This window comes from Haemaphysalis longicornis, unplaced genomic scaffold, assembly GCF_048455015.1.
Source record: "Haemaphysalis longicornis isolate Haplotype H1 unplaced genomic scaffold, Haemaphysalis longicornis Haplotype H1 scaffold_3, whole genome shotgun sequence".
Classification (NCBI taxonomy): domain Eukaryota; kingdom Metazoa; phylum Arthropoda; class Arachnida; order Ixodida; family Ixodidae; genus Haemaphysalis; species Haemaphysalis longicornis.
The window spans coordinates 121,075,037-121,099,234 of record NW_027526335.1 but is presented as its reverse complement, the minus strand read 5'-3'; the positions used below and the strand labels follow the sequence as shown (position 1 = coordinate 121,099,234).

The 24,198-nt window shown below is 49.5% G+C and overlaps 1 protein-coding gene and 1 long non-coding RNA gene across 2 annotated transcripts in view; one reads left to right on the top strand and one right to left on the bottom strand.

Annotated features, from left to right (window-relative positions):
• LOC144175052 (23 kDa integral membrane protein-like) overlaps positions 1-24,198 on the bottom strand; it is a 51,959-nt gene that overhangs the window by 11,308 nt on the left and 16,453 nt on the right. The window lies entirely within an intron of this gene.
• Positions 16,692-22,812, top strand: LOC144173404 (uncharacterized). Its single transcript, XR_013323255.1, has 3 exons — positions 16,692-16,858; positions 19,211-19,287; positions 22,184-22,812. It is a non-coding gene; the product is annotated as an uncharacterized LOC144173404 (long non-coding RNA).

The window sequence follows — 24,198 nt, the reverse complement described above, 5'->3', positions numbered from 1 at the left end:
CAGCTTCTGGAATCCTGAAGGTACGCTGAACGCTGAAGGGGCGTTGTTTCTTCCCTCGCTGCCCTCCGCTCCTACTGACGTCGGCACGAGCCTGGCCGTTCCCTGGCGCCAGCCCCGTGGTGACGTGACCGACGCGGGCATAGCTCGTGGCGGAGACCCGGGAGACGAGAAGGGCGATATCTTGTTGAGCTCAGAGGGCATCGCGAGCGCGGTGTTGCTGCCTCTGCGCGGTACTACCAGACGTGCAATGGCTGAGATCTGTGCAGAGCCGGTGCGTTCCAGGCAAGGGTTAGCTTCGGGAGCTACACTGCGCCTGTCCCCATCGGGCTGTGTCAACGGCAGTGGGCCTGGACTTGAAGGCGGCAGCTCGTCTGACTCTAGTCTCGAATGTTCCTGAATGAGGGTGTTTTTCAAGATTTCCATCTTCCCCGTCGCGAAGAGATTCTCGAGAACCGGTGAATCGGACGCCTCTCCGTGAAAGCGGCCCATTGGCTCGGACGTCGCCTGCCGGGTCTGTCTCGCTGCCTGGGTAGCACTGCGTCCTCGTAAGTGTCGGCCCGACCCTGTGTCGCTTCCTTTCTTGCCGGAGTACGAGACGGGTGGCAAGGGTGCGTCCGACGCGGTTGACAGCTTGCTCCAAAACGGCGCGCTCTGATCGCTCGTGGAGCGTGCGAAAGAGCGTGCACACGGACCCGCGCTTCGTTTTCCTCTGCTTCTGGGGCTCAACCATGTATTCCAACGCTTGATGTGAAGGCACTGCTGTACAAGAAAAACGTGGTAGTGCGGACTTCTTTCTTTTCTGTATTTTTTCTTCGAGGGTATGCATCCCGCCAGGAGGAAATAAATCTTGTTGTTGCTAGTCAGCGCTCTGTCCTGTCAATCTCTTGTCCCGTTTAAGCGCTGTTGTTCAATTGTGCACTGCTGTACACCCGCCCTCGACATGGACGTTAAGTGGACGTGGACAGCTTCTCTGCTTTCAATTTCAATCGGCTTCAGTTCATGAATTTCAATTAGGAACTTCAGCCAATCAATGTCTTCAGGGATATTTCAGTGATGATAATGATAGTGGCGTTATTTGCTCAAAAACTTGTGAAAAGGGGGGAGGGAAAATGGCAGTCTTTTAGGGGCTCCTTCCACCTCAGGTGGCGGCCTTAAAGGGACACTGAAGTGATATGTAAACATTGCGGGATTACTTGCGCAAATTGTAGTCCGGAGTCCCCAGGCCATGTTTCGACCACTCTAGGCGCGTTTACGCGATTTTATTTAGTAGAAAAACTAATTCGAAAACGCTTTCCTCCTCTCTTTACGCTCGCCCATTTTCTGTGGCGTTTTCGTGTGACGTCAGGAGGGGATGAGCTGGCAATTGGCTGCGCCACGGCTGCGCTACTGCACGGCTCCCCGGCCGACAGAGCCAGTCGGCCCAGCGTTTCGTCCGCCGGCCGCCGGCGGGTCGTCGCAATCAAGGAGGTTAAAAAAAACTGCTTGGTCGCAATTCGTTCGCTTAGTTGAAACGAAGCCAGGACACGTTTGTGAATGGAAGAATGTGCCTTTCTTTACTTGGTTTGTTTGTACACTGTATCTAGCTCCAAGTCAAGGTCGCTTCACACAAGCGCTGCACATGCGACGCGTCGCTGACTGGTACGCCAGTAGGAAAATATAAGGCCTCTTGAAGGCGGGACAAGAGTCAGCGAAGTCAATATAGGTACTAAGCAAATAAAATCAACTGATATTTTTACCGTACAGCGTAAAACTAGGGCGCGGGAAGCACGTTTTTGCGCTGGGCGAACAAGCACAGCGGTCAGCAGCACGACTACGCATCTGCGAACGCTTTTCCGTCTACGAAATGCAATTGCTAGACGTGAGCTACTGTGGAAACTCGGGCGACGCTTACTGCACGATCGCAGTACAACAAATAGTCACCTAAGCGGCTTGAAATGCCAAAACTAAATAAAAGTGTAAACCGGTTGTACAATATATACCCTATATTAGCAAGGCATTTGCGTCCCGCTCCGTGGCCTAGCGGTCTGAGGCTCTAGGAATACACTGCCAATGTTTTGCGAGTGACGAGTTCGAATCACCGCGGGTACGTGCTTTTTTTTTTTTTTTAAGTTAACTTTTTTGTTTTCCGCCGATGTTTTCTATATTGAGTTCACCTTTTTTTGGGCCGCAATGTGCATGGCTACACGAACTAGTTCACAAAACGCGCGCAGGCTGGCACTGGCGCGCTAGCGAGTTCTCGTTGGCGTGCTGTTGCCATAATTCACCGACTGCTTGCAGGCAGTGGGCACAGGCCAGAATGAACAGACCCTTGGCCTGGTGCGAACACGCTTTTTACGATACAGGCATGAGGGAGGCAAGCTCCAAATATGGGGGAAAAGCGCATGACATTTGGGCGTCTGCGGGTACGCGGAGGGCGTTCATGCACTGCGTAGGTCTCGGCTAGTGAATGCTACGTCTACAAGCCGTCCTGGGAGGCTTATCTTGTGCATTTTACAGGCGACAACATGGCAGAAGCGCGGTACGATGATTACTGAGATATTGAGAATGCCCATCCAACAAAGCCATTGGTTATGTTTTACAGAACCGAAACCGAAACTTGTGTGATTGCTAACCTTGGGCATCGTCCAATCACGGCGCCCCTCCTCTCAACGTCACAGCCTTAGTTGGTGCGGCCGCCGCAAACCGCGCATGGTAGTTTTTCTTCTTTCGCGCTTTGTAAAATAATTACCGATTTGTCAACCGTATAAACGATGAAAAGTGTGCTAATTTGAGCCAGTCTACGCAGTGCAAGCAAAAACGGGAGCTTGACAAATTCACTTCAGTGTCCCTTTAAGCCATATCGACAGTGTTGATTGCGGTAATCCCAGATGATCCCTAGACCAATAAAGGCCTTGGTGAGGAGCTTGTCGAGAAGGATATTTTGTATTGAGGCCGAATTTTCGGATTCGCAGTTCGTATAGATACTGTAGCAGGTAAATCCCTAATAGTACGTCATATGTCCACATTCTGGTTCAATTATTACTTCCATAATTCCCAGAGAGTTGCTCAAAACGTTCTAACAGCGGAGCTGTTGTACAAGCCGCAAGTTCGTCATTGCAGGAAAAAATACCAAGAAAATGCAGTGCTCGTGAGCGCGTATCTCCCGGCGACCGCCGAGACCCCGTCTCGCGTGGTGGCTTTAGCAAAAAATAAAAAACAAAAAAGACACTCTGCTTGGGAGAGGTCACCGCGGCCGCTGCATTCTCTGGAAGCCATTATGGATACTTGGAGACATGGCTACGAGTGTGTCAATCCTTCCCGAGACGACTTACAGATCCAGCCATCACTGCCTCGAGTCGATGACGAAGAGCTGATGGAAGTCTACGATGTTGAGGATGACCTTGCGTCCACCACTCGCCGCGAAGAATACGACGACCTATTCGATGCATATGGCGACGATTACTAGCACCGCAAGTATGCAAATAAACAATGACACTGAAACTTAAGTATGTGTCCATGGCAATTCCCACCTACAACAGCTTCGCTATTCAACTCTTGCTCATGAGTGCAAGCTTCCAAGCATTTTTTAAATGCAGAGCATTTCAGTAACTCACGATGTCACCCGCGTTGACGTCCGTAGTCCGCACCGTCGTTGTCCCTACTATATAAAAAAAATACTATCCGGCGCCCGGTTTCGATCCCTCGACCCTGCGGGCGGAACGCAATGTACATGGTGCTCTACCCACTGCGCCACAAAGCCGACACAGAATGGGACGCTACGAACGCGCCTTATATCGTTGACTCATTCAAATTACTGCTGACGAGCGCTCTCTCGTCAGCAGTTGCCACAAGTGCAACAATATTAACGTAACGCAAACTACTTAACGTCGTGCACCCCCGGAAATGCTCTGCATTTGATCGTGCCCCTCGCGAGGGGGATGTTTCACTGCGTCTTCTCTCGGTCGCGGGACCCGTGGCGCCATCTGGCAGAGGCGCAGCACAACTCGTAGCACTTTGAAAAGATGCGGCGCCAGCCAGCTGTGTGTGTGTTTTTAGCCTGCTTCCTTTCACTTGCAGCAATGAACACATTCGGAAGTCACTTTAAAAAGAAATCCACAAAAACAAGGCAGAAACGGAAGGCGGATAGGAGGAGGAGGATAAACATCTTTTTGAGCCAGTACGTCGTTGTTGGCTAATATTAGTTATTTTTACTTCACGACACCTTCAGTAAGTGGTTACTTAATCGAAGTTGCGCAATGTCATTTGCATGAGCTAGAATTTGTACCGTGAGTACACGCATCGCTTTACACACGGGTGCCGATGAAGTTCAATTCTCTCAAGGCACTCAAAAATGGGTCCAGAAAAACACCGCTTGTGTACCAGCAATACAACACCGCAATATGACCCCCCGCCATACTGAAGAGGAATAAACAGGAGAGAACCACATGCATTCTGGATCATTTTAAAATCGCCGTAGTTCAGTAGAAGGTAAAACACCGAGCAAATACATGAAGCCAATCAGGAATAACTTCGATTGACTCGCCCCATGTTCGCGCATGAGCTGAACGAGGCGAATCGATATTTAAGGCATCTTTTTTTGTTCCCTATATCCGTGCAGCTAGACCACTTTGTAGTTCGAGGCAGTGGCGCAGTTCTCGACTGGCACAAAAAGGGGGAGGAGCAGAAAACGGGAGGAACATTAATTTTGCGGAGGGGCCCATTGCAAGCTCAGCAGCAGCATTCTTGTTTATTTTTGAGGCCCAGTACCAGGCGTACGCTTTCCCCTGACGTCGGGATGCGCCCAATTTTATAGGTGCATTACACGCGCTCGCACGAACTCGTATAACAGCACGTTTATTAGCGCGAACGTATATATTCTCACCAGGCGGTAATCTCAGGAAACAAAACAGGCCGTGAAATTGCACTCGCGGAATGCAAGGGGGCTTGGTGGTAGGCTAAGTAGGTTTCTGGAGGGCTTTCTGCTGGAACGTTCCTATAAGGTATGGGTGGGAGAAGAGTTCTCTAGCCCTCGAGTGCTCGAGCGAAGTGTCCCCCAGGGCGCCGTCTTAAGCCCGATACTGTTCAACATCTTGATGGCTGACCTTCCCAGGATGCTTCGCAAGGTTCCGTGGCTAAGAACTACCATTTATGCCGATGACGTGACGCTCTGGACGACAAAATGTGATATCGCAACACAGCAACGAACAATCCAGCAAGGCATTGACGTCACAGTGAAATTTCTTCGAAATCGTGGTCTTGAACTTTCACCAGAAAAAACAACTTACATGGTATGTACACGTATGCGGAGACACCCGGACATCCAACTCCACCTTCATGGCCAAGCTGTGCACAGAGTTTTTAAAGCCCGCATTCTGGACCTCATAGTTGACGCCAACCTACGCAACCAAAGTCAAGTTAGCGCACTAAGAGATACTTGCCTACGACTTCTCGACATACTCAAACGGTGCGCAGGTTATGAGTGGGGTTGTTCTACCAAGACGCTCCTTCGCCTACACCAAGGTCTCATTCAATCTAGGATACTATACGTCCTACCGCACCTCTGCCCTACCAAGACCCAAGCTAATAAGCTCGAGGTTTTGAACAGGCGGGGCATAAAAATAGCCCTTGGCCTTCCAGCCCAGACTCCCAGCTTGCACCTCTACACGGAGGCTGGCATGAACACCCTTGCCGACCTCACCTCCGACAGGCATCTAGCACAGCAGCATCGCCTAGCTATGACACCAGCCGGACGTTGCATCATTAAGCAACATCTCTAACTGCAACCGCAAGGACCCAGAAGGCAGTTTCCGCAAGCACCGTGGACAGCAGATGTGCCCGCATGTGCTCCAATACCTGGACACCGCACCGGTCTTCATGGCTGGAGGGCCGAACAACGAAAACTGACCCGAGCATCCTTGGCACTTAAACGGCTAGACGAGGAGTATAACACCGCTCAGAATTTTCACCGACGGCTCAGTTGAACCAGTCACTGGGCGTGCGGGTGCTGCCTTCGTGTGTCCAGAATGCGATGAAAAGCGTAAGCTACACCTTTTCGACAACACGACACCTGAGATGGCCGAGCTGATAGCCATTCAGAAAGCTGTCCGGTGGCTAGAAACGCAAGAACGTTTCAAAGAATCGGTGATTCTTACAGACGCGATCAATGTCCTACGCCGTCTAAAACGACCAGATGAAACCTCCGAGGTCGTCTTAAATATCCGGCAACGCGTCAGCACGCTGCGGACCCGCGGACGTGTTGTGACCTTTTTCTGGATACCGGCTCACGCGGGAATCTCAGGCAATGGCAAGGCTCACGCACTTGCGCAACAAGCCGCAAGGGACACATCAACTGGGAAAAGCGGCATCACCCGGGCTTACTCCGTCTCTTCTGAGCATGAACATTCTCCTGAGCTTCCTTCGGTCATAGTGCCATCACCTGCATCTCAGGATGAACAGACGGATGAGAACTGTGAAAACACAGCGGAGGAACCTTCACCTACTTCGAGCTCGGAATTTTACACCCGCCGCAAGGTGGAAAGGAAGTTGCAACTACGAGCGTCTCTAGGAGTGAAGCGTCCAGTCATACCTCAGCATTGGCCCCGGAAATGGCACACGATCGTTCACAGGATTAGAACTGGATCGGCAAGAACCCCACACTTTCGCGCCACAAGATTCGGCAGCCTAGATGACCCCGATTGTTCGCGGTGCTCAGCCAATAATGACATTGCACACATCCTGTGGGACTGTCCTCGTTTTGCCGACTGTCGCGAACAAGCCTTCAAAACCGTAGGATTGGCAATCCCAGCGAGCCTTAATGATTGGCTTTATCCAGGCAGTTCCAATCAGAGCGAAGAACGGCGCCTGCTCGTCGCTCTACGAAACTTCGTCGAGGCCTCTGGTCTTCACCATTTCCTTTAATTCCACACCCAATTTGATGTACCATAGGATGTATCCTACTTTTTCCCCAACTCCCATTACCTAAGCCCTCTCCCCTAGACACCAAAATTCGCTAAAGCGTAACATGGCGTCTTTGTATCCCTTGTACATAAAATAAGTGCGCGTGACCACCACCTCGCGGAATGAGTTCAGTTGTTCTATTGTGTTTATTTCTCTACTTTGGCGATCAGCAATCGTCATCATACAACGGTGTCGTTTCATTTTAGCATACCGCAACAATTTGCGCGTATTTGTTTCTTCTTGTGGCACATACGGGCGGGAGCCGAGGGGAAACGCTTTTGCCCTGTAGTGGGGACCAGAAAGCTGGTGATGGTGATGGCAAACACCAGGAGCTAGCCTGCCCGTGATGATTATGAAGGTTCCGTGCTCTTGAGCATCCGACGCTGCCGGCTCACACCCAGTCGCACGAGGCAGAGCAGGCTGTTGGGCATCCAAGCAAAGAGGCGCTCCCGCGGCAGCAGCAGCGCTACCAACGTAGACGACGAAATTCCTTTGCATGAAAATCAGCTCCTGCTCCACAGCCGGAGCGTCCGGTCCGTGGAGTGTTGCGCGCCGCCGAAGCAAGAAGACGGTAGTCATAGGGGTTGTGGCTCCTTTCTGTGCTTGCAACCGGGGAAGCCGATGCGCAGCTTTCCTCCACTGCACATTGCGCGGGTCCTTTGGAATGTTTCCCCTTTCTCGTCCGGGTCTTGCGTTCCTTGTGTGGAAGTAACGTTACAGGGGCTGGACGCGCAGGCTGTGGAGTTTCGGCAGGACGCTTCGGCGGCTCCTGGAACTCTGAGGCGGCGTCGGAAGCTGGACGGGCAGCGTTTCATCCCTTGGTGTCCACTCCTACCGACTTCAGCACCAGCCTGGCTGTTCCCTCGCTCCAGCCCAGCGCGTTTGGTTGTGACTTGGCCGACGCTGATGTTGCTCGTGGTGACGACCCGAGTGACGAGGAACACGACGTCATGGTGGTCTCACCACGGTGTGCGATCGCGTTGTTGCTGCCTCCGCGCGGTACCAGGTGCGGAAGGGTTGAGACCTGCGCAGTGCCGGCGTGTTCAAGGCAAGGACTCGCGTCCCCACCGGATGGTGTCCGAGGCAGTGGGCCTGGGCCGTGGGGCGCCAGCGTGACTGACTCGGGTCCGGAATACTCCTCGAAGAGGGGACTGATAGTGAGTTCCACCTCTCTTCCCGTCGAGAAAGGGCGCCTGTCGAGAACGGGCGAAGCCGAAGTGTCTCGGTGTAACCGGCCCATAGGCTCGGAAGTCGCCTCTCGCACGATGGTCTTGCTGACGTCCTATCGGGAGAGCTGGGTCTGTGTCGCTGCTAGGGTACGATTAAGAGTTGGTGCTCCCGGCTGTCGCTGCCTTGCTTGGCGGGGTACAAGATGAGTGCCAGGAGTGTGGAATGTGTTGATGATGATGATGTCCTCGAAGATTCCGGAGAGAGAGAGATGAAACTTTATTAGGCAGCTCAAGTCCGAGCCGCGGAGTTATCAGTCCACGGAGGAAGGGGGTGTTCCACGGTCCTCCGACGGTGGTGGGCTTGGCGGAGGTGCACAAAGAGTTTCAATGTGGGCAGCCAAGAGGGACCACAGGGCTGCCCGTAGGTTTTCAGGGGGAGCGGCCCAGCTAGACCACGAGTAGGGAATATCAGGGGGGAAGGGGTTGGTCGAAAGAAATGTGGAAGACGAGGTCGCCCGTACACAGCGCCAATATGTATGTTCATTGTCCGGATAGCCACCGCATACCTGACAGTGCGGACGGCCTGGTGACTTTTGTATGTAGTGGAGGAACAGATCACAGAGGAGGGTCAACGTCTGCGCCTGTCTAATATATGTAGCGTGTCTCCGTGACATAAATTTAGATGGGGAGGGAAGTACCATTCTTGCTTTGCGGAGGTTGCCGAGATGTTCGCGGCGCCTTTTATGGTGCATTGCTCTATCCTCTTTTGGATTGTATTCCTCAGGCCACGGCTGAGGGCTGCCCGGGAAATGAGCGTCGCGGGCCAGAGCGTGAGCTCGTTCATTACCCTCTATGCCTTGGTGGCCAGGGATCCATTCGAGGAAAACGTGTCCGACCGAGGAAAACGTGTGCGTCCGACGCAGCTAACAGCTCGTTCCAAATTACTGTTGTTGTTCTTCCACGTCTTATGGCGCATACCCACGCGGGGGATTGGTTAGGAATCGGGTATGAATTGGGCTAATCGCCTGCTCACAACTTAAAAGTAGATACCTATCCATTTGCATCCAGTAACAGCGCGTGATTAAAAGAAAGAATTGGTTAAAAATTGAAAGTTGCGGTTGAATTTGAGGAAACGTACCCGTAAAATTAAAGCTAACAGGCCAGACGCATGAGTGGGCTGCACCCACCCCTCTGTGAAAATATCTTAGAGATGTGGACCTTAGTGACAGTGGTACGGGCATGGAGATAAGAAGTCTAATTCGTTGTAATGGCCTGGCAAGGTGGCGTTGTCTGATCATTGGAAAACCACGGCAATGTAATTGGCGGTGAGCGCGAACACAGGCGGCGCTGCGAAGCGCGCCTCCGTGACGTCAGCTTAGGGATTCTCGCATTTGTCGTCTGCTTCACTCAGGATCGCTCTCCCTGCTGTTTCTTTGCGCTCGGTCAACGTCTGATGCTTGTCCGCACCAGAATTGGCGTGTGGGTAACTTTTTATCATAATAATAGGCTTAAAATCGCATACACTAGCTCATGGTGTCAATTAAAGTATAGTTTTGGATACCGCTACGGGAGAAACATTGCCGGCGCCACCCCATTCCTTGCGAAACCGGTCCTGTGCGGAGCGCGAAGAGTCGGAGCTAGGCGTCAGCTTCTCATGTAAGCATTCGAACAAAAGGAACAGTCAGCTGCTAATAACCGACAACAGCGAAAATGGAAGACCAAAACAAATTCTAGCCCTTCAGGGCTGTCGGCTTTGGCAGAAGGCATCACGATTCCCGGTAATCATATGTAAGGAAAAACAGTTTTTGCAACTTTGCCGAACGCTCGAACGCGTTTTGTCACATCACTTTACGTTGTCAAGGCATGAAAGTTTGCCGACATGCACTATAGGCTGCAAAAACTGTAGGTTGAGTTCCAAATAACCCGGTGTGTATATACGCGCGTGCTGATTCTACACTAGGCATCTAACCAGTATGGAGGTTTATTGAGCAAAACGAGTCACGTCTTCGTTAAATTTATAGTAACACATATATGTTTGTTAAGACGTGGAGGGATATTTCGGAACATTTTGCACAGCCATATCTTCCCGATATTCGGATATGCGTTATAGGAAAACTGCACTCAAGAGGAGGAGGAGGAGTAAGGGGAGGAGGGGAAAACTTTGTTTAACAATTAAATCGGTCTGGTTAGTGGGCCGGGTCCTCAGTCCAGGACAAGAGAGTAAAAGTAATTTTCTTCAAATCATAGAACGCCATCCCGAGTAGAATAGGATTTGTTCTTCGCGCCTGGAAGGTTTGAAAAGCAATAAAGAGCTACTTGGAATTCTTCGGTTTCGAGTCTTGTAATATATGCAGGTATACTATTTATTACGTTAGTTAGTGAGTTTATCATGCCTTCAACACCGTAATCATGTCATCATTGTTCGAATTGAGAGACAGTTCGTTATGATAACGATATAATTACGATAGAAATTCGGAGCACAACAGCCGCCTTCGAGTACTGTGGACGACGTTGTTTAGGGCGCGATCGCGGTGGCGTAGCACAAACCTTCTCATTGTATTTGCATGTGAATAAACAAAGCACGCTGCGGATATGCACCTTCTTGCACGCAGCCGTAATGAAAGCCAATTTGTGAAGAAGGGAATGTATGCCATACAAAATGAAGGAAATATCTACACGACCTTTGTGAGGCTCCCAAACATCCCGAAACCTCCTAATAAGAAGTTGGTGACGGCGCAGAAAAATTAATGCGTTGGGCAGAAAAAAAAGCAAGAAACATTATTCCGATACAAGACAACAACGAAAGAAACAGAAGAAAGCCGCTTTATTTCCTGCTGTGCGATGAGCGTGTAGAGGCCGCTGCTTGGTACGTAGTATTAAACTGTTGAGTCTTCATAGGAGCATCTCAAAAATACTGCAGGGAAGCCTACGCATTTTGAATACTTATCGAGAAGCTCTGATCGCTGATCCTCGCGAATAAGCAAGAAAGGACGAGTTACACACGATCTTCTGACCGATACTCTGAAGAAAGTTGTTCTCTATCTCTTCGTGTGTTGCAAACTTGTGGGGGATACAGCTTCAAATTATTCAGATGCGTCAGAAGCTGAAAAATAACTGAGTCGCTAGAAATACGCTTTTTAACGCACTACAGCAACGAAGCGGGCGATTTCTAGCCCAGGCACTGTTGCCCCTCACAAGCGGAGTGTAGCAGACGACAGCGGCGCGAATCCCTAAGCCGACGTCAGAGCCAGGGGGCGCCACTCAAAGATCTCACCGCCAATAGGAAGCGCTCTAGTGTCTCATGTTTACCGCAAATAGCACATAGGGCGGAGGAGGCGAGAGCAGACCTGTTCAGCTGGGGAACCCTACATCTGAAGTTGGTTAATGGGATCTCGCGTTGCAAAATGGCGCACCGCGTGCTTGCTCGTGCAGGATGCAAAGAGCCTGCGCACCAGTTCGCGCTTCGTCTACCTCTGTTTTTATGGCTGAAACCACATGCTCGAACGACACACAGCTTCCCCACGGGAAGCAACTGCAGAACACCTGCCCTCGACATGAACGTAATGCCGTCGTGGACATTATAGTTCCAATCAGTTTACAATTTGAACCGGTTTCACAGAGAAAAAACGATATTGGAGAATTTGAGACAATCTCTTCAGCGATATTTCAGTGATGGTGATAATATCATTACTTAGTTCAAAAGGGGGAAGGAATATGTGGGAATTTTCCGGTATTCCTCCCCCTCGTATTTCAATTAAGCATTTCAGACAATGTCTTCAGCGATGTGCTCCTGCTAATGGCTACCAAGCTGAACGAGCTTCTAATGATGTACAGAACGTGCGCGGCCGCAAAAGTCAACAGAAACCAGAACACCAACAACAGAAGGTCCAACTAGGGTTTCGCCTTTTACTCTTACGAACTTCTATGTGGATCCACCTCATTTTCTGTTTAAAGTGTTCTGTAGCTGATAGCATACATTTGCACTCTTGCAACAACTAAATATGTTAGCTTATCACTCACGTTCGTGCAGACACGGCATTACATTTCTCACATTGCGTCGGCAGATTTTGCTAGGGTACTCGCTGAAGAATGCTTACGCATAAAAAAGTGCTCGCATGAACCGGCACGTGTTTCATTATGATATACTTCTGGGTCATGTCACGGTCGATCTGGACGCGTTGGAGCGCAGAGCTCGCGAGAAAGTCCAGACCGGCCGTGGTCTTGCAGACTAGGCTGAACGACGGCTGGACAGGTGGCGCTGCAGAACACCCCGCTCGAACATCTCAACTGCCAGGAACAACTGCAATAACTTTTAGAGTTTGAACCACTTTTCAATCAGTTAAGCATTTCAGTCAGTTTATTCCGTAATATTTTAGTCCATTACCGCATACGCACATTTGCAGTCACGGGCAACACCAAAATATTAACCACAGCATGCAAAATTGAAAAAAAAAAAAACTTTTCGTGTAGGCAAAATAACTAGCCTGTCTACGCCCACTGCTAAGCAATCCCCAATTATCCCGGTCCTGTATTACACATGCAGCAGCAGCATACCCTTCTCTGATACTGCTGTTCCCAAATTAAGTCACAGCGCTAGTGTCTGTGCCTTCTTCTCTCGCTGTCCTCGTTTAAAGCGCTGTTTCACAGTTTAATTATGAACCAACTAGCCCAAACCCAAACTTCAGTTAAACTTTTCGCCTCTAATGGTAGATTCCGCATGGTCATCATCATCATCAGCCTATCTACAGCCACTGCCAGGCAAAGGCCTCTCCCATAAATCTCCAATTATGCCGGTGCTGTGCTAAGTGCGACCAATTTATCCCCGCAAACTTCTTGATCTCATCTGCCCATCTAACCTTCTGCCGCCCCCTGCCACGCTTGCCTTCTCTAGGGGTACACTCTGTTGCCCTTAATGACTGGCGGTTATCTTGCCTTCGCATTGCATGCCCGGCCTTCGCCCATTTCTGTGGAACAATCTGCTACACCCGCACGTGTAGCGTAGTGAAGAGAATAAAGCTCTCCCGCCCCGAGCCTCGCGCCATGCCCTTGATGTCATGCGCGTGGTGCCGGGCAAGGATTCTTAGCCACTCTTCTTGTACACAGGCGAAATAAGAGCCTATTGCAAAATCCCGCATAGCCTTTTCTTACAAATTCCTGCATAGTGCACACTTTTATTCTACAAATTCCTGTATTTGTTGTGCAATTATTCTGATCAACAATTTTTTTTTCTCCAAAATTTAGTCTCCTAAATCGGGCACATTAGCCCCAATATATCTCCCGATCCTGGCCAATCCCCCAAGTGGGTATGCGCCACACAAAAAAAGGAACAACAACAACAACAGCAACTTCCAACATGCACCATCCGCGTGGCAGCCCTGCTGACAGGCGCCCGAGGCACCCTCGCGGGGAGACGAGCGAGCCGTGGTACAACAATTTCGCCAACAACAGGGGTGAATCGCTGCTCGAATCTTCGGTCTCCTGGCTGCCTCACAGCGAGTTCTTCCGAATCACCAGCGCGCTGGAGCAGCCACCCGCGGCGGATACGGAGACGATGCTAGCAAATAGTGAAAGGGCCCGTGCCGCCGTGCGAGGGGCATCCATAGCGCAGCAGCACATACCATCAGAGCAGCAGCACAGACCATCGCGTATGAGGCAGTTTTCAGACTACACCCTGAGCAACGAGTTGCTGTCCGCATCGACAGCAACTCGTTCTGCACGGCAAAGAAGCAGAAGCGAGGGGACGCTCGCAGAAAAAGCAACGACGACACGAGCGGAGGCGACAGCTTTCACCAGGGCGACACGGACGAGAAGCGGCATGACACCAAGTCCATACCATCGCTTCGCCTGAGGCGGTCAACCTGGAACCGTGCCGCGGTGAGCCGGTCCAGAAAGGCGGCTCCGTCGGAGTCCAAGCAGTAACCTTCCTTGAAAGGGGAGGATGTGGGACAATCTGCTACACCCGCACGTGTAGCCTAGTGAAGAGAATGTAGTTTTGTTGTTGTTGTCGTCCTTTATTTATTGAGGGAAGGCCATGCGGCCAAAGTAGGGGTAGGGGAAGGAGGGGAAAGGGAGGAGTAGCCCAGTTAAAGAGATTCGTCCATGAAGACCGCACAGGGTTTCCCTTCAGACCGCGGAGGCCAGGCTAAGGTTAAGATCTACCAATATGGGATTTTTCACGACCGGAGTAGGCCCCGGTCTACACTAATCTTGACAGACCACTCTCTACGCCGAACAGCCCAAGGGCTCTGATAAAATTTGGTTCTTCAAATGGAGGGTCATTGAGGCATTGGGAGGCATAGCATCGGTGAGGATAGGTCGGTACAGTGAAAACGCAGACCAGCGCCAGATTAAGTGGTCAAGGGTGGCGAATACGGTCATCTGGCAGTGGGGACAGTAAAGAGGTGGAGTAAATCCATTGGGTAAATCCAGTTGGGTAAATCCATTTTCTAGTGATCTGATGTACGTGTGAGAGCTGCGTTGGCCCTAGCTTTGTTGACGAATACTTCCGCAGAGCGAGGCGTCGGGGGAGCCAGAGCCAGGTAGCCAGGAGGGGTAACGGAAGAAAGACGGCACTTCCGTGCCTGGCGTGCGTGATCAAGTTGAAGGCGAGGGCAGGGGGAGGAAGGCGACGCGTTGTCAACCAGGGGAGGTGTACTATCAAGACGCTCCCGTGCTGCATCATGTGCAGCCTGGTTGCCCCCATCCGCATCCGTGTGACCCGGCACCCATGCCAAACAGGTAGTGATCCCATTACGCGCCAGAATGGCGGTCATGTGTTGGATTCGGTGCACTGTTGGATGATCGGTGAAGGGCTTGCGCAGCTCTTGGAGTGCTTGGTGAGAGTCTGTGAGAATGCGGATGCGTGGAGGTGGCGGATTTGCAATAGTGAAGGCCAAATGATCCAGTGCACTAAGGATGCTCTGGAGTTCCGCTTCCAGGGAGGACGAGTTAAAAGCGTCACGTGTGAGGGAGCCGTCCAGGTCCGGTCGAGCTGGGCAGCGTCAGGCCAGACCCATATGGGAAGGGGAGAGGATAGCATCCGTAAAAATATCGACCTCGTCCGGCAATTTCGCTGCGAGGACGCGCTGAAGGGCCTTTTCACGAGCAGTACGACGGGAACGCGGAGTTCGTTGGTGAGCAACTGTAACAGACGGGCTTAACCAAGGGGGAGGGGGTGGCGAGGCCGATGGAAGTACTGGAGGTACACCTTCGTCCCACGCACAGAGTGCAGTCCCCTGTTGTGTTAGAGTTCGCCGAAGCCGGTGTTGTTGTACGGCTTCCGCAAGGAGTTCTTCCATCGGGGGGACCGGGGCTGCCCGTTCAAGAGCGTCAATGCGAGTATGCCTCGGAAGTCCGGTGATCGTACGAAGCATGCCCCGGTAAAGCACCGCTAAGTGCTTCTTGTGAACCCAAGAGAGGTCATAAGCCGGGGCGCAATAAGTCAGACGACCGACGGCTACTGCCCTTGAGAGCGTGAGACACGCCGATTGGTTAGCGCCGCCAAATAGAGAATAAAGCTGTCCCGCCCCGCGCCTCGCGCCATGCCCTTTGACGTCATGCGCGTGGTGCCGGGCAAGGATTCCTTCCAACAATTTCTTCTTCGTAATTTCTACTAATATGGCCTTAACACGCGTTTGTCCTCTGACCCACTCCGCTCTCTTCTTGTCCCTTAATGTTACGCCTATCATCTTCCGCTCTTCCGCTACATTGCTCGCTTAAGTTGAACCCTCTTTGTGAGCCTCCAAGTTTCTGCCCCGTAGGTCAGTACCGGTAAGATGCAGCTGTCATACACTTTCTTCTTCAGGGACAATGGTAGCCTGCCATCCATTATCTGGGAATGTCTGCCGAGTGCACTCCACCCCATTCTTATCCTTCTAATTATCTCTGCCTCGTGGTTGGGATCCGGGGTCAAAACTTAAGTAGATATATTCGCTTACCACTTCTACTGGCGGGCCACCTATCTTAAACCGCTGTGCTCTCCCGAGGCTATTGATCCTCGGGAGAGCGCAGCGTCATTATTTCGCGTAGGCGAAATAATGACGCGCTATTGGAAAATTTGGAAAGCCGGATTTCACAACATTGTTACTGTAATTAAAACACGCGTCAGTTTGACCTGCATGGAAAGAAATCACGCTATTTGCGTGGGCTGGTTCATATTTTTGTGTTCGCGTTTCATTTGTCCGTGACTCTACATAGATTGCCACAGTCATCGAAGTACATACACTCTAGCTTTCCCGCAAAAAAAAAAAATCGTTTCAGCCTCGCTCGAGACGTAAACTTGTACACTCTAAGAAAAAGGGTGGTCAAAAGAGAGTCCCCGGCGCCGCGACTACCTTTAACGCTTGGTGAGTCAAAAGGGAGTCACAGAACATAGTCATAATTTTGGCGACTCTTCTTTGACTCGGGTTGGTGCGCAACTTTGCGGGAGAGGGGAACAGATACGAGGAGCATAGAAAACAAAAAAAAAAGATGCCGCTCTGATTGGTCGCCGCAGATGTGACGTCAGGCGTTTCCCGCGCGCAGGCGAGCAGGCGCCGCGGAGTGGAAATTTTTGAACTGCCGGCGTGCTCCGCCGGGAGGGGCGTTCTTTGTGTTGTGGCCGTTAGGGTGGTTTTCGTAACTACGTGGTCTCGCTGGTCAGTGTCGCGACAATTTTACAGTGCTTTTGCCGTGCTCCACGTGAGGACAGCGTCCATGATATGGGAAGATATACGGACGGAGCTGCGGCAACACAGAAACTGCATCTGATAGAGGTAAGTGAAGTATTCACCGCGGCGAGAGATTTTCCCTCGTGAAAATACTTCGTGCACTCTGCGAATAACGCTCAATTGTGTAATATGCTGCTTGAATACTATGCGGACAGTCGTGGCAGAAGCGTCTAACCGCATGTCTGCGTGAGTGGCAAGTTTTTCGACGGCCTGAGTATGCGAACAGGGCAGCATGACCGTTGGCGCTAGCCGCCGCCGATGGCTCACCGCCGACGAAACGGCGACCTTGAACACGATGGCCGCTCCACGGTCTAGGCGCAGTGAAAGTTTGTTTTACTTCTTCTGGCGCTTTTATTTGACCCTGAACACGGAACGCTAAGTGCGCTTTGATGAATTTGGCTCAGGCTGACAGAGGGGCGAAATGTCAACATGAAAAGAAACGAGTAGGTGTTCGACAGCGGCTTATTTCGGCGCCGAGCAGCAGTCACTTCGTACAAATGCGGGACGCGTATGTATTGGTAGAATATAATTTTGCGCTAACAGTAATGAACAATTCAAATACGAACCGCGGAGCGCACGGCCGAAGATCCCGGTGCCGTCACCTGGCAGCGGCCGAGGAAAACGTACAGACATGCGTAGTTGAGATGTCGGGAGCGAGGCTGCGTGTCCCACTGCGATATGTTGCTTTCTGCTCGCTCGCATGTTTGCTTTGTCGCCATGCCGCCAGAGCTCTGACAACAATTGTTAGTGATCCGGCGCGAGATTGTATGGTATCTACGGCCACTGTGTGCTCGGCTCACAGGAGCGCCTGCTCCCCCTGTGTGCTGGCGTCACATTGCCGACATAGCTTTGCATGTAGGGTGCAGTAACTTGAGCAAATAACGATGGACACCTGGGTCGCGCCCAAACCATGCTCAGTACTGCCCGCTCCGCAGATTTTACTAGCACTAATGGGCCTGCCCTCCTCCCCTCCCCCAGCCCTCACTCTCACTATAATGTTTGTGAAGGTGAACTAGTGTTAAATAAGTTCCCTTTGATAACGGTTGAAGGTGTATCAACTGTTCCATTGCAGTGGCCATCAACCAAAGGAAACGCCGGGTACCTCGAGGAAGCTTGATTGATTGAAGGGTTTAACGCACCAACGCAACGCAGGCAATGAGGAACGCTGTAGTGGAGGGTTCCGGGTTAATTTTGACCATCTGGGGATCTTTAACGTGCGCCGAAATCCTGTATACTCGGACCTCGAGGAAGCTGGCGTAGCTTTGTGGTTAAATGGTACGGCGAGGCATAGTGAAATGCGGTTTTTATTTTTCGATGTCTGAATACCGCGTGGTAAGCTTACGGTGGCTGGTGCTAGAGGAATATAGGAGGTGCGCAGAACGCTTTTAATGCCACTCCAGCGCAGAGATGTGCTCGTTATGAGACCATTTCTATGTTTTGCTCGCAAGCCTGGTCTCGCCTGCTCCAGCAACGCGTGGATGTTTTGTTTTTTGTATAAACATGAAATTGCGCACCATCCTGCTGCAGCTTGCGCACCGTAAGCGTTTTGTTCATAGGCCGCCGGTCTAACGAAAGGTATATTAGCATTGTGTGGGCTTTGGAGTGAACTATTATTATGCGTTAGGGTGGCGCAGGAGCGTTTGCAAGGCCACATTCGGGAGCATAAGGCGGGGAATATCCTCCTTAACAAGCACACGTACGTGGAAATCAGGCACAAGGAAGCAGGCAAGGAAATTTGTGTGCACGCCATGTCCGGCTATACCTAAGTATACTGAGCGTTATCTTGCAGTAGATGACAATTCCTTTGTAGTACTATAGCTCCACACCGCTTTTGACTCTATTATTGTCTGCTTCACGGCGAATTAAAAATTCGGCCGCTTCGCGCTAGCTGAGCCGTCAAATAAACGTTTCTAGCGCTAGCCAGCACAGCTACACTTCGGAAAAAAAGTCTATAAAGCGCGAGCGGTACAAACTCAAAGAACGAAAAAAAAAAAAAAAACCTGGTGGACAGGCCACGATAATTTTAATCATGGGGGTGCGACAACTCGCCTTAGACGGCGCAGGTGCGTCACGATAGAGAGGGAGAGCGAGAAGGAGGGAAGGAGCCGCCAACTGCCGATGAGCGGCCGGGATAAATGTGCCGGCAGTATTTCTCTTTCGCCTTGAGGAAAAGCCAACTAGGTGGGGGGGGGGGGGGGGGGGGGCATTCCTGCGTCATTTGCCGTTCGATATAGCGGGTTTCGCTTGTATTTTCATACGATATAGACGTAATTTTTGCTATATGTTTCACTGCAATTATACTGTTACCGGAAGGAGTTCGACATACTGGATAAATCGATGCAAATGGTTTCCATCAGTTGGGTTCGGCTGTGCAACTTTAGTTTGTTCTCTTTACAGATGCAAAAGGTGTCAGCGCTGCTGTTTGGTTGCCCTATTTGGCGAAGGAAAGAGAGGATGACATCTTCACGATACTGGTGAGAACAGTGAGCTTAATTTGCGAATTAGATGGCAACATTAGCAAAGGGCTCTTGGCTTGAGTTGCCCTCGGCATTAAAAATATTAGGGTGTACCCAATCTTAAACTAAAAGAAATGATTACATGTAAGAGACAGCAGCTGGGAAAAAATTGTTGCTCTTTAAAAGGCTGGCTGACGTGTTTAGGCTTAACGTTCATGGTAGCGAAATAGCCCTGACCCTGTACTTTTTTTGCTTTCCTAAAGGTGAAGTGCACTCAAAATTTCGGTTTCTTGATAACCTCAATTTTGTAACTTACCATAAAGAGAAGCCTTAAGGGGAGCTCCAGACCCTGGGAAGGAACCAGTGTGTTTAAGATATCAGCCAGCAAAGTCAAGCTTTCGAAAGATCCACAGTGGGGTAGTTGCTAGTGTTTTTTAACATCTTGAAGTAGCACAGACTAGATACAGACATGTGAAGTCGAAAATGGACAAACAGCGCTTTGTAAATGGTTCGGCGCAACATGGTATTTACTGTGTAACTTGTCCTCATGTAATTTGTGAGTGCGTGACCTAAGCACCTATTCCAGGAAAAAAAATTTACTTCCACAATATGTGCCCTCCAAAAACGTTTTGCTGTGTTAGCTGTGTACACACACAGCCATGGCATAAAGCTGAACATAGCAAAAGTGCGAGAAGAATGCAAATGCAGTGGGTGAAGCAGGGCATTTTCTGAAGCAGGACATTTGCTAAATGGGTTATTCGTGAACAAAGAAGCAACGAATGTAGATGGAAGGGTCGGCGGTAGCTCAGCACTTTTTCGGTCTCTTCGGTTATTTTGATCTTATCACCAAGCGTTAGTGGCATTTGTGGCATTTGTTTGTTGTGCTCAGCCAGAAAAATAAAAATTGACCTTGTGGCTCTGAGCACCCTTCACCGATTGTGAACAAAAAAACAGGCACGAGCGGCTGCAGTCGCGATTGCTTGAGATAATGCCTTGAGCATACTGGGGTAGTAAAGAAACGAGTAGAAAAAGAGTAGTGCCTCAAAGAGACAAGCCGGGAGATAGCGCAATGTTAAAGGAAAGGCTGTGGCTAGCGTTCCGTCCGGACGGAACGATATACAAGTGCTAAAATTCCATCCAGACGGAGAGCGCTATCCTTCTGTCCAGACGGAATACAACTGAGAGCTTAGCGTTCCGTCCAGATGGAGCCGGCATACAATTTGTACAGTTCCGTCCAGGCGAAAGTAAAACCGGCTGAGTAGACGCGACCTCGAGTATTCATATTTGGTGTAGGGGTTGCGCCTCGGATAATGGCACGATCGTACCAGGTTGGATTACCCCCGGACATTTTTTTTTTGCGTGGTTGGGCCAGCGTTTTGTAACAGCTAACTTAGCGCCCAATTTACAATTGATGTGGTGAGAGCGGTCGGTCTTCACTTTGTACTCAACAGTACTCAACAGAGCCAAGGCCGGCGTAGCCATCGCTAGATACGCCCGATCTCCTGTAATTATTACCAGTGATTAATTAACAGTGATTCAGGCTAGTCAGTGAGTGGAAGCGGTTTGGCCGGTTGGTTAAAGATAAAAGACTGCTCTCAACGCGAGTTATGTTTCCTCTGGACAGAACTTTAGTGACAGTTGCCATTCCGTCTGGACTGAACGCGAAGAGAAAAGTGTCGAGTTCCGTCCAGACGGAAAGGGTCACTAAAGTTCCGTCCTAAGGAAACACAACCCGCGTTGAGAGCAGTCTTTTTTTTATCTTTAACCAACCGGCCAAACCGCTTCCGCTCACTGACTAGACAGAGTCACTGTTAATTATTACGCGAAGAGAAAAGTGTCGAGTTCCGTGCAGACGGTAAGGCAGCTGTCACTAAAGTTCCGTCCAGAGGAAACACAGCTCACGTTGAGAGCAGTCTTTTTTTTTTTCTTCTTACACAACAGGCCAAACCACTTCCGCTCACTGACTAGCCAGAATCAATGTTTATTATTAGTCATTATTAGTAATCACAGATGATCGTACTAACTCTATCTCAATCCGAACGGATCTCCAAGCCGCTACCCGCCACCCGCTTCACAATATTTCAGCGACAGCAGTCGGTATTGATTTTTACCCAACCGGCCAAACCGCTACCACTCACTGAGACTAGCCTGAGTCCCTAGCTGTTAATTAATCACTGGTAATAATTACAGGAGATCGAGCGTAACTAGCGATGGCTACGTCGGCCTTGGCTCTGTTGAGTACGAAATTTAAACCGACTTGGCGCAAAGTTAGCTGTTACAAGACGCTGGCACAACCATGCAAAAAAAAAAAAAAGCAGGATCCAGGAGAATCGAACCCGGCACGATTGCGCCATTATCCGAGGCGCAACCACTACACCCAATATGAATACTCAAGATGGCGTCTAATCAGCCGGTTTTGCTTTCGTCTGGACGGAACTGTACAAATTTCACGCCGGCTCCGTCTGGACGGAACGCTACGCTCTCAGTTGTATTACGTCTGGACGGAACGCTAGCCACAGCCTAAAGGAAAATGTGGCAAAAAAGCGGCCTGAAAGGTGGGAAGTATGCAGGTTTTTTAACCGCAATAGGGGTGTCAGGTTGCGAGTCGTGCATCACATGAAGCTAGCTGCGTGTACTTGTGCGTTATACAACCGGTGTATTTAATGCGTAGGTTCCAGGGGCAGGTTGCTGCGACCCCAATGATTAATCATATTAAGGGGGTCTTCGCATAACCGGAGGGTGTACTATAACTGAGCTTACCCTGTAACTTATCATCGCAGGTATTTTCTTTTTCAGTCCACGTGGCATAGTAAAGACAGTCAGAGTAATAATTTATACATATTGATGACTGTTCACATAAAGAACTTTTTTTACAGCAAATAATTTCAGCATTATTTGTCTTTTTTTTTTACAGGACCGAAATACTGCATCCTCGTACCCGACTCTGCTGTACACGGGGAGCAGCCCACTCGGGTCCGACTCAATTAAGATGGTGTGCGAACATGTATCCGTTAACGTCTTTGACTTCACGTCAGGAATCGCTCTTGTATGTGCCATGTACTGGGCATACAACCTGCAGTACGTGAAGTCTGCAAAGCAGACCTTTACAGTTTCGGAGGAACTGATGGTGGTGCAAACGGGCGCATGCTTGAGCATCTTAATGCCGGCGACAAAGGTAGTCACTACCTTGAGAGCTCGTGCAGGGAAAGCCAGGGAATAAATACATTGTCCAGCGACAGCAGATCAACTGGTGGGTATTGGAACATATAGCCTCCGAGTAAATTTCTGTGTTCCAAAATGAACAAAATATTCTCAGGAAAATTATAACAATCATCAATTCATAATTCTTTAACACCCTTTTTTAATGTTCATTTGCATTGCGTATGAGTGGTCAAAGTGGCCTTATTATAAAGCCGAACCTAGTTGTATGCATTAACGGCCGCGGCGGCCGCTTTTCTGATGGAGGCGAAAAGCAAAAACGCCCGTGTGTACGAAATTTCGGCGCACGATAAAGATCCCCAGGTAGTCAAAATTAACCCGGAGCCCTCCACTACGGTGCGCCTCATCGCCTGCGTTGCGTCGGCGCGTTAAACCCTACAATCATCATCATCATCAGCTGTATGCATTAAATAGGAATGTGTTCAAAGTTACAATTTTATTAAGCAATAACACTCTCCCGAACTCTGTTTTGCGTATTTTATTGTCCTGTTTTCAATTTGCGAGTTGTATTGTTCTAGAATTTTTTCACTTCAGTTGTCTAAAGTGACATTTTCAAATATTTGTTATAATGTGGTTTTAAAAAAATTTGTGTTTTCATATTCACTTGACATTTTGTTAAGTTGTGAGCCAGCAGCTGATGGCTGATCACTGTTGTATGGTTGTGTTTTGTATATGTGAGCTCAAGTGTTGCTTGACCCGTTGAATGTTACAATTTGTTATTTGAGACACGAATGTTGTCTAAGGTGATAAGTTTGAATCTTGTATTTTTCACGTTTCTTCTATTCATGTATATGTTGTCTAAGACAAACTCGTGATTTTTATTTCTTGTAACATTTTTTCTATAAATGTGGTTTTAAGAAAATTTGTGTTTTCATATTTACTTATCATTTTGTTAAGTTATTGAGCGAGCAGCTGGTGGCTGATCACTGTTGTAGGGTTGTGTTTTGTATATGTGAACTCAGTGTTGCTTGTCCCGTTCGATGTAACAAGTTTTTGTTATGTGAGACACAAATGTTGTCTAAGGTGATAATTTTGAATCTTGTATTTCTCACGTTTCTTATAGTCGACTATATGTTGTCTAAGACAAAAACTCGTCATTTTTATTTTGTATCAATTTTTTTTAGTCATTGAGCCAATGCATAATTTAAAATTTAAAACGGTTGTAGGCTTTATTTCAATAAAATAGTTGTGTTGGTACTTTGCATTGATGTTTCTTGCATGTATGCATGGCTGTCCTTATAGGGTCATAATAGTATCTGTATGGTATTTTTTACCCTATCGACTCTGAAGGGATTCTGTTTGCTCGAGTCGGAAAATAGTCGACTGGACTTTTTCTTTGCAGATTTTCAGTGTCGGTGACGGTGCTGCAGAGTCCTGCATGCCCTATCTCAGGGTTCACGGGATTCCCTTTCAGCAGGTCAGGGCGACTTGGCTGGGTTCATGTAGTAGCCAAAGTAGCCAAGCGGGCTCTCTGTAGCCAAACGGAGAGTCTGAGTGACTACTTTTACTAGTCGCAAAGTAGTCATGAAGACTCCCTTCGTTTGAAAATTAGGAGTCGAGGTGACTTCCCTTACAGAGTCCTGCATACGCTTTTTTGACTCGGTCTAACAGAGTCACAAGACTCTTTTCCAAACAGAGTCAGGACGACTCTCATTGCTGGGCCATAACGTAGTCAAGCAGACTCTTTTTGTTTACTATTTCGGAGTCACC